Below are 9878 nucleotides of genomic sequence, written 5' to 3' on the forward strand. Positions count from 1 at the left end.
TTGCATAAGTTTCAATAATGTTGTCATCGGTCTCATAGCCCATTTCAGTTACCCAGATAGTTCTAGGACAACTACCTCCATCTAGATTGCATCTTTCTTGATTACAAAACAACTTTCTTTATGATATTTGTCCACAATATCTTGAGATAGTCTTACCCTGGTTTTCATTTGAGCCTTTAATGCTTGAAAGTATTTGTTTAAGTTTTTCTCCTAGTTTTATCCCATGTTGCTCAATAGATCCAACAGTTGTTTTCCTACTGGAATGTCAAAACCAAAATCTTTTGGACCAATACCGGGTACTTGTTTTGTTATGTACAACATCAAACAAACAAGCAAATTTCCAAATCTGGATGTTCCTTTCTTATCTCTTTTAATCTTTCCCAGATTGTCTATCAACTCATCTTTTAGCCATTCACATACATCTATCCTTGCATTATCATTAACCATATCATAGGCACTTTTGATACATAGGCTAGAAACTGAGTTCAACCTAATTGCATGTGTAGATTTATAACCTAAGATCATACTAATAAATCTGACATTTATGTCCTTTACATCATTTTCCCTTAGAGACCTTTTATCAAATGTTGCACCGGTTAGGTTTATCACTGTGTCATTTGATACCTTCTTTGTTTTGTCAGATATGTTACCAGTGGAAGGTAACCCTGTTACAACTTTTACCGCTTCTTTTGTGATTTTATGAATTAAATCTAACCAGAAAAATTCACCATGTACTCTGCTTAACACAATCCTTATGATATCCTTGGGAAAATCCGAGACACTAAGGATTTCAATAAAACCTATGGTTTCCACTATTTTATGTTCCGGCTTGACATTTCCAAACTCACCACAAACCACAGTCCTATACATATTATTAATCTCATCATCACCTAATTCCTCTATGTGACAATGTATATACATCCTAGGGTCTTCATCATATACTACTCCCTTAGGGATTTGAGAAAATGCACCTATGCTATCATCTTTCTTCGCAATTTCGAGAACCAGTTGGAATACAGGTCTAGGGCGCTTAACAACCTCAACAATAGTAGGATTTTCAATAAATTCAGGAGTGGATGAAGATGCCATAGCTATAAATACCTCAATTTGCCTTAAAGATGAATTCTTTGATGAATTGCTTCACTTCTTCACTAAGAATGCCTTCGCTGGGGAATTTTCACGCTCTCAGAGATTTGAATGCTCGGTGAGTGAAAAAGGAGCCAAAATATTTTCTTTATAATGTTATTTTATCCAACTACCACATTTAATGCTCATCGGTTAAGTCACAACTTAACTCATCTGCCGGTATAGAAGTAATTTCAACTTCTCACCATCAACCGAGGGAATAATAGCATATTTTTCATTTTGTTGCTAAACCCCCAAAAGATTTTACTTTAGTTAGATGAAGAGTCTCCTGTCGGTGGAGTGCTACTCTATTCTACTGGAGGAGGAGTATTTCCATCAACATTCTGATCCATTGTTTTGAGAATTCTTGCTTTACCTCTTCAACCTTTTCTTTACCTTTCAAACTAGGACCTTTGTTATTTGCCGGTGGGAACTTGCTTCTATAGAATTTTGCAATATGTCCAATCTTGTTACAAGAATAACAAATCACATTGTTTTTTCTGAATAGCTTTCCCATATCCTATGCCGATATGTGTTTTGCATTGATTAGATAAGTGTCCAAATCTTCCACAAACATAACATCTTACATTCATTCTGCAATTTTCTGAATTATGACCAACTTTGTTGCATTTAGAACATTGACCGGTGGGTGTATTATTGTTTTGATAATTTCTAGATCTACACTGATTTTCCCTATGACCATTCTTGTTACAGTTAAAGCATTTTCCATTAAATTTGTAAGCATTAGGTTGTCTTACCAGTTCGCTATGATCATAATTGTTTGCACTACCAGAGCTTTCACCAATTTCAAAGCCAAGGCCATTTTTATCACCATTAGATTTCTGATTCTTTAGCATGTCACCAAGTTCTTTTGAACTTTTCTTGAATTTCTCCTTATGTTTATTTGCAGCAGTCAGTTCATTCTCCGGGATTCCTTTCTGTCTCATGAGTTCAGTTCTATCATTTTGTGTATGCATCAGATCTGTCTTCAACATATCATTTTCATGACTGAGTCTTGTGTTTTCGTTTCCAACATCATTTAGTCTTCTAACCAAGTCTTCTTCATTCTTCTTTCTATCTTCAATTTCTTTACAAAATCTCATAGTCATATCCTGCATCTCATTCTTTATTGTACAGATTTCTTGTCTTAGCTTGTTTACCAAATCATTAAGAGTTTCCTTTCCATTTTCCTCATTCTGCATCTTTTCACAAAGTTCTCTCCTCTTGTTCCTTGCAATAGTAAAATTCTCTTGAAGTGCTTGAATAATATCCTAAGTAGCCTTCAGATCATCTTCAAGTTTGATATTCTTCACTTTTTCTGCATCATAGTCTGAAAGAGTTGTTTCCAATTGCTTTCTCAAGTTTTCTATCTCCACCGGTGACAAGATCTTCCTCAAGTTGTTAGGCTTTTGAAAATAGATGACCAAGCTCTAACACCAATTGTTAGGATTCCCAAAGATACTGAGAGGGAGGGGGAGGGGGGGGGGGGTGAATCAGTATCTAACCATTATATCAAATTACTTGATTTAAAACATGAAAAGCATATTAAAACTGAGTATCTGTAAACCAGAAATAATGCAGTAAATAAGAACAATAACAACAACATGAGAACCACACCATAACACAATATTTTAACGAGGAAAACCGATGTGGGAAAAACCTCGGTGGGATTTGTGACCCACAATATTCGCTTACTGGCCAATAAGGGAATATTACTCTTACTATAGGGGCCTGCACATGCAGGAAGGCCAAGTGCCTAGAGCTCACTGCTCAATTACAAAAGAAGTCACACTGACTTACAAAATTGATTAAACTAATCCAATGTCTTGTACTGCTTTAGATTAGCATCTTCTATGCCAAATTCAGTACCGATTTAAGCTCTGCTTCATACATAAACCCTTAACCTATAATTTGCATATCAAGTTTGCTACCTTTACATCATATTTTGCATCATACCTCTTACAAAATGATCTACAATTAGCTCATACATATATGAGTCATATTACAATCCACCATGTCGGTTTACAAAAGATTTTACAATTAATTACAAAATATATTAATACAAAATTGTTGTCAACTAGGATGTCGGTATTCTTCCTTTCCGCTGTCGATGTTCTCTGTGTCGGTGTAGAGTCTGCCGGTACCGGTGCCTGTGTTTGCCTGCCGGTATCACATGATTGCAAGGTTGCCATCAATGACAATACCTTCAATCACCTACAATTTCTCATTGGAGTGTGCATTTGCTAACAGACTGCACATACATAAGTCTGAAAACTGAATACTACTAACTCTATGGTCATTCTCTCTCCTTACTCCCGTGAGAAGATAGAGACCTTTTATTTGTATGAAAACTTATAAAAAACTCCTAACTGATCAACCCATGTCCTAGAGGAATAGGTGAACAAGATTAATTACACTAGAAGAAGTCAGCACATAAATGCAGAACAACAATAATTGTTCTACTGCTAAGAAAATATAGCGCAACCCCCTTCCTGGATTTATGTTCCATCAAGAACAATCATGAATGCTCCACAAATCGCTCCACTAAGAAAGCGGTCAATTAGTTATGACCTTCTTCAATGCTGGTCCACTTTGACTGTGTACGCATCCAACGACATATTGGTGTGTCTTTAAACCGCAAGCTTAGTCATCTTTTCATCATAGTAGACCCTGCATCATGGCATTAATGTGTACAAAACATGTGTATCCATTGATGTTAACATAGCATAAATTAAACCATATAAGTTTAGATAATTTACATAGATTAACTATATAAAGATCATTAGTCAACAACCTTAGGTATAGGATAAATCAGGTCTAGAAATACTAGAAAAAGACATCAACAAGGAAAGTCCTATGACCCATACATTACCCAAATATATTATCAAAGCAAGAGTTATATGACAAGATTTGACAAAAATGGATCCATTATTTTGGCTCATCATTAACCCCCAACCTAGCTTCTTGCTGGTCCTCCAGCAACAGGAAAATTTCTAATCCTAGCATTAATTACGAAGTTGTTGGGGGTAACATGTCCAGACCCTCCTGTAGCCAAGCTCCAATAAAATCCTTTCATCTTTTCCAACCGTGTCCACCTAGTGTGCTTTGCTACTTCATTATAAGGTGGGTCATTATCCCTGCATCCCATCAGTGACCATAGAAGAATGGGTGGCTGGAAACTAAGGGACAACCAATCTTTTTCTTTTGTTTTGCCCAAATGTATATATTTGGGTGTCCGTCTAAGTGCTAGATGATAGTTTGGCAATGAATGCGGCTCAGACTATTTCAATTCATCAGGTAGACTATTCCAGCATTGCACTAAATGTCCAATTGCTACCTGACCCTCAACTATAGCCATCTGCTCATATTCTTTGAATACTTCTTTTCTTATGGGTAGAATATTATTCGCATAGTCTGGTCTATACATAATTTTATTCCAATCCTAATAAAGTCATCTTGGATCCGTTGATTCAGCTCTTAATGGATGTGGGAGATCAAGTTCATCCTTCATGTACATCCTAAATTGTTCTCCCCTAGTAATTTCATTTTGGATCCATGACATGAGAGCTCTTAGTTGAATATTTCCAATGTAAAGTAGAGGGTTCCGGTCAGCATCATTAGGGACAGAATAATTATGTAAGTAAAACTCACAAATCAAATTTTTAATGGTTGTAGGAGACGTTTCATAAACATGATAAAACTCCTGCGTTGTTCCCAAAGGACTTAGATATGATAATTCTCATTAATTGAAAATAGATATGTTGCTCTTTCAAATATAGGGACAAGACTCGAGGTGGCACCCTACACTGCATTAGCCATGGTATTATAGTGACTATTATATCCACCTTATTTTTGAGCTCATCAATTTCTTGATCTTTTTGTTCAATTATTTTCTTTTGTTAATCAATTTGTTTATGCATCTTTGCTTTTTCTAACTCCCATTTTCTATAGAAGGCAAGAGCAGAAGCATGAGTGGTAAGAAAAGAGGGTGATCTATGAACTGGTGCTCTAGATTTTGACTTCTCGGCTCTACCTTCTCCTTCAACAATCTGCAATGCAACGAAGGCCAAGTTATCAAGCCCATCCAAGCCCATACCTTCCTGTGGCTGTTCATGAGGGATTTCTTCCTCTTTATCTCTTTCTTTACTTAGTTCCTCAGGTTCTTGAGCCTCATGTGGCTCCATAGGTGAGGTCGAAGAAATAATGTCCTGGTAAGGACTATTCAATTCTTGTTCTGATGGGGAATCAACAAGAATGTTGGCACTCGACTACTCTGACTATTTTTTATTTTTAGGTTTCCTTTAGAGCCTGCCACTTCTTCTCAAAGGCATTTCTTCAGTGATTGCAGGATGGTTTTATGTATCCAACCCTTCGGATATTTTCGCAGCTTCCTCAGTAGTTGTAGGAGAATCTTCTTTTGCAATTCTACGTTTCTTGGTGATAGGAGGGATGAAATATACACTTTTTTCTTTCTCCTTATTCTTCTTTGTGTTAACTTGTTTCTCTTTAACTTTTTCATTTCGTGCAATAACCCTAGTTTTTATTGGGGTTTGTGATGGAACCCCTGTCAAGATTTATGCGACTTCTGACAAGGGTTCCTCTGCTACAGGAACATCCTCAACTGGTGACATCCTGAAGGATGAGGGTTCAAGGGAAGGACCAGGTTCTTCTAAATTTTCCCCTTCTTGAGTCGAGGGTTGTTTTGTTGGACCCATATATTTACCCTAAACCTTCTAACTTGTACAAATTCATCCTAGGTTATCTGGGAAACATCTCTAAGAGACCTTTCAACTAATAACTTAATTAAATAATGATGAGTGATAGAGTGAGGCCTACCTTTTTGTGTCTCCACAACATTGATGGACAGAAGATTGTACAATACATTAGGAACATTCATTCTGCTCCCATGTCATAGATGAATCAGAAGCTTAAAATGGTGAGAATGCAAGCATGAGAATCTCCCTTCACAAGTCAAATATTTCATAATATATAGTTTTATTACTCTGTTGGCATATGATGAAGCGGTGATAATGTATGTTGTCATTGATGTCAATAAGTGCTCAAGTAGGTGAATAAGTATGCATTGAAATGAAGATCGGAAGTGGTTATGGTCAACCAGATGAGTGGACCAGTGTCAGGGTTCACTAAGTGTGACTACCAATTGGTAGTCTCAGTTCAACTCTAAGGTTTCCGGTTTGGCTTGTGCGTGTAACCAATGATGTTTTGTGATGAGTTAGTTAAAAACAAGGATAAGGATCAAGATGCCACATCTATTGTGTGCATGTGAAGAATTTCTTTGAGGATCTTGCACGTGAAGATCAAATGCATTGAATGCCTACCTCGGGAATGTGCGTTTTTCTTAGCGGTATGTGAAAAGCGTGTGATGGGTTACTATTTTCCAGATGCAGTGAAGATTGGATGATGTAGAATGACTTGAGATCTATTTTAGATTGTTTCATTCTATATAATATATTTGACGGTCAGGATTGGACCACTCCTAATTGTAAACCTAAAATGTTTAGGGTTTAGGGTTTATGCTACCGACCTAAATGTTATATATAAGGTCGATGAGTTTTGTTATTGTAGTGGTTGGCAAAATTTGTGTTTTTATTTGCATGTTGGAGATTTGATACTTACCAAACTAGAGTGAGGAATCTCCAGAGTGTGATTGCAGAAGAGAGGAACTGAAAAGGATCTATCTTAGCAAGAAGTGTTATTATCAGATTAGAGTGTTTTACCTGTTGTCTTCTAACCATTTCAATAGAAGGTAAATCCCTTGACCGGGTAGCTTTAACAGGCTTTGTTGTAAATCCTCTAACCAGGTGACTCAAGTTTATTGAGTTCTTTAAATCCTCTAGCGAGGTAACCTTTAACAGGGTTTCAACCTTTAATAGGGTATATAGCCAACCCTTAACCGAGTGATCCTTAACCGGATCGGTTCCTAATAGGACCTTATTGTAAATTATTTAACTGCATTAGGCTCCTAACAGAGCAAACTTCAAAAGAGTTCACAAACAAGTTTTTGGGTATTCATCCCTAGCGTGGTTTTTCCCATTTGGGTTTCCACGTGAAAAATTTGTGTGTTATGGGTTGTGAGTTTTGCATGTGATGATTGAGTGGTTTTTGATTAACTTAGATATTCATGCATTGTTTAATGGTTGTAGTTTTTATTGGTACAACTCATGCATGATTAAAATAGTGAAGTATCTATCAAGATTTGAGATCTGTTGAATGTTGTGTGAAGTATTTATGTTTAACCGGTATTGCTATGGTTAAGTGCAGTGGTGAAGACAACTGGTTATCTGTGTTTTATTTGTCAAAGTATAGGAGCAAGTTTTTGTGCGTACTGATTCACCCCCCCCCCCTTTCAGTTTTGGTTAGAACCTTAGTAGTTCATCATTATTCATCAATTGGTATCAGAGCACATCCAGGTCCTTGGTGATATAAGCTTAACCGCTTGAGGCAAAAGATCCTGCTTTAATGATGAAGAGGGAAGGTCCTAATTTCAATAGGGATAACTTTAAAATATGGAAGGATAGAATGAAGATATACATCAAGAGTTTGGGTGCACAACACTGGAACTATGTGGAGAATGCCTATGTAATCCCCTCTGGCATTCTAACCGATGACAAGAAAAGAGAGATACAATAAAATGGACAAGTCATGGAAGCCCTTATTAGTAGCCTGTGTGATGTAGAGTTCATTGATGTACAAGATAAGGAAAATATAAAAGATGTGTGGGACAAATTGGAATCCATTTATGGTGGTGATGAACATGTCAAGCAGGATAAGGAAGAAAGCCTTAGAGGAAAGTTTGAAGATATGAGGATGGTTGAAGGAGAGACCATTCAACAATGTGGCATAAGAATCAAGACAATGGTTGGAGAAATCAAGAGCACTGGTGGAATAATTGATGATGCCACTGTTGTCAATAAAGTTCTGAGATCACTTTTACCAGTCTATGCAATCAGGGTTGTGGCTATTCAGGAGCTAAGGTTTATCGACAAAACCAAGGTATCTTTAGATTCTATTATTGCAAAGTTGACTGCATATGAATTGAATGGTTATGATGGTAGTGTTCAAAAGACCGATTTAGCCTTTAGAGCGTCTGCTTCCTCTGCATCGACTAGGAAAGGAAAAGAGGTCAGTACCAGTTATGAATCCAGGCCAAGTAGAGATATGGACAATGAGGAGATTCTGATGGAGTTTGAAGATCTTCTTGCCAAGAGACTTCCAAAAGGCACCAGAAAATATAGAGGTAAGCTTCCTCTGAAGTGTTTTTCCTACAATAAGATAGGACATATAGTTACTAACTGTCCTAACAATGACAATAAGGATAAACTGGAGAGGTTTAGGAAGTATAAAGGAGTAGGTAGGAGAAATTGTCTTGTTGCAGTGGATGAAGGTGTTACCAATGATGAATCTGAGGATGAAGACAATGAGGACATAGTGTTTGTGGTTGTCAAGGAAGAGTTGTCTGACTAGAAAGCCCTCGTCTCACATATTGATAACTCAAACTAGTGGATCATTGATAGCGGGTGTTCTCACCACATGATCGGTGACCGGAGAAAGTTTCTGACTCTTGAAGAATATGATGGTGGTGTTTCCTGGTTTGGTAATGATGCACATTGCATGGTGAAAGGAAAAGGATCCATCTCACTGAATGGAAAGAGCAGTGCGGATGATGTCTACTGGGTGGAAGGCCTTAAGAACAACCTTTTGAGTGTTGCTCAGCTAAACGACGAAGGACTCATTCTAGAATTCAAAGGTGGAGTCTGTAGAATAATTGGAAAGAGTAGAGAACTTATTGCCATCGGTAAGTAGACCATAGGAAACATGTTTCAGCTGAATGCTAAGATTAGTCAGTGCCTGATGGCAAAATTTGATGATAGTTGGATATGGCATAGGAAACTTTGTCGTATAAATTTTGACAATATTGTAAAGGCTAGTAAGATCAAGGCAGTAAGAGGATTTCCTTTGCTAAACAAATCAGAGAATGCTTTGTGCAGAGAATGTCAACTTGGGAAGATTTCTTCCTCAGCATTCAAAGGTAAGTCCTTTTCAACAGAGAACTTACTTGATCTAGTGCACACAGATCTGTTTGGTTTGATGAAAACTAGAAGCATTCATGAAGATCGATACTTCATGATTCTTACCGATGATTTCTCAATAATACTATGGGTCACATTCTTGAAAGACAAATCTAAGGCATTTGAAAATTTCAAAGCCTTTAGAGAATTGGTGGAGAAGGAGAGCGGCAAAAGGATAAAATGCCTGAGAACCGATCAGGGAGGTGAATTCACTTCTGATGAATTCAATAAGTACTGCAAGGAGAATGGGATTAAGAGGCAATTGTATGCCCCAAGGACACCACAACAAAATGACATAGTAGAAAGAAACAACATGACTGTGGTTGAAGTGGCCAGAGCTATGTTGATCCAAGGAAATGTTTCTCACACATTTTGGAAAGAAGCAGTGAGCACTACAGTCTATACCATGAATCGGGTACTCATTAAGAAAGGTAAAGATAAAACCCCTTATGAGTAGTGGAACAAGAGAACTCCCAATGTGAGTTGTTTCAAAGTGTTTGGGAGTAAATGCTATATCAGGAGAGGTAAGCACCTGAGTAAGTTTGATGCTTAGTGTGATGAAGGAATATTTCTGGGATATTCCACTAAAAGAAAAGCTCTCAAGTGCTACAACAGGAGGACTCAGAAGATTGTTGAGAGTATCAATGTCAGGGTTGATGAATC

The sequence above is a fragment of the Cryptomeria japonica genome, chromosome 1 (assembly GCF_030272615.1).
Source record: "Cryptomeria japonica chromosome 1, Sugi_1.0, whole genome shotgun sequence".
Lineage (NCBI taxonomy): Eukaryota > Viridiplantae > Streptophyta > Pinopsida > Cupressales > Cupressaceae > Cryptomeria > Cryptomeria japonica.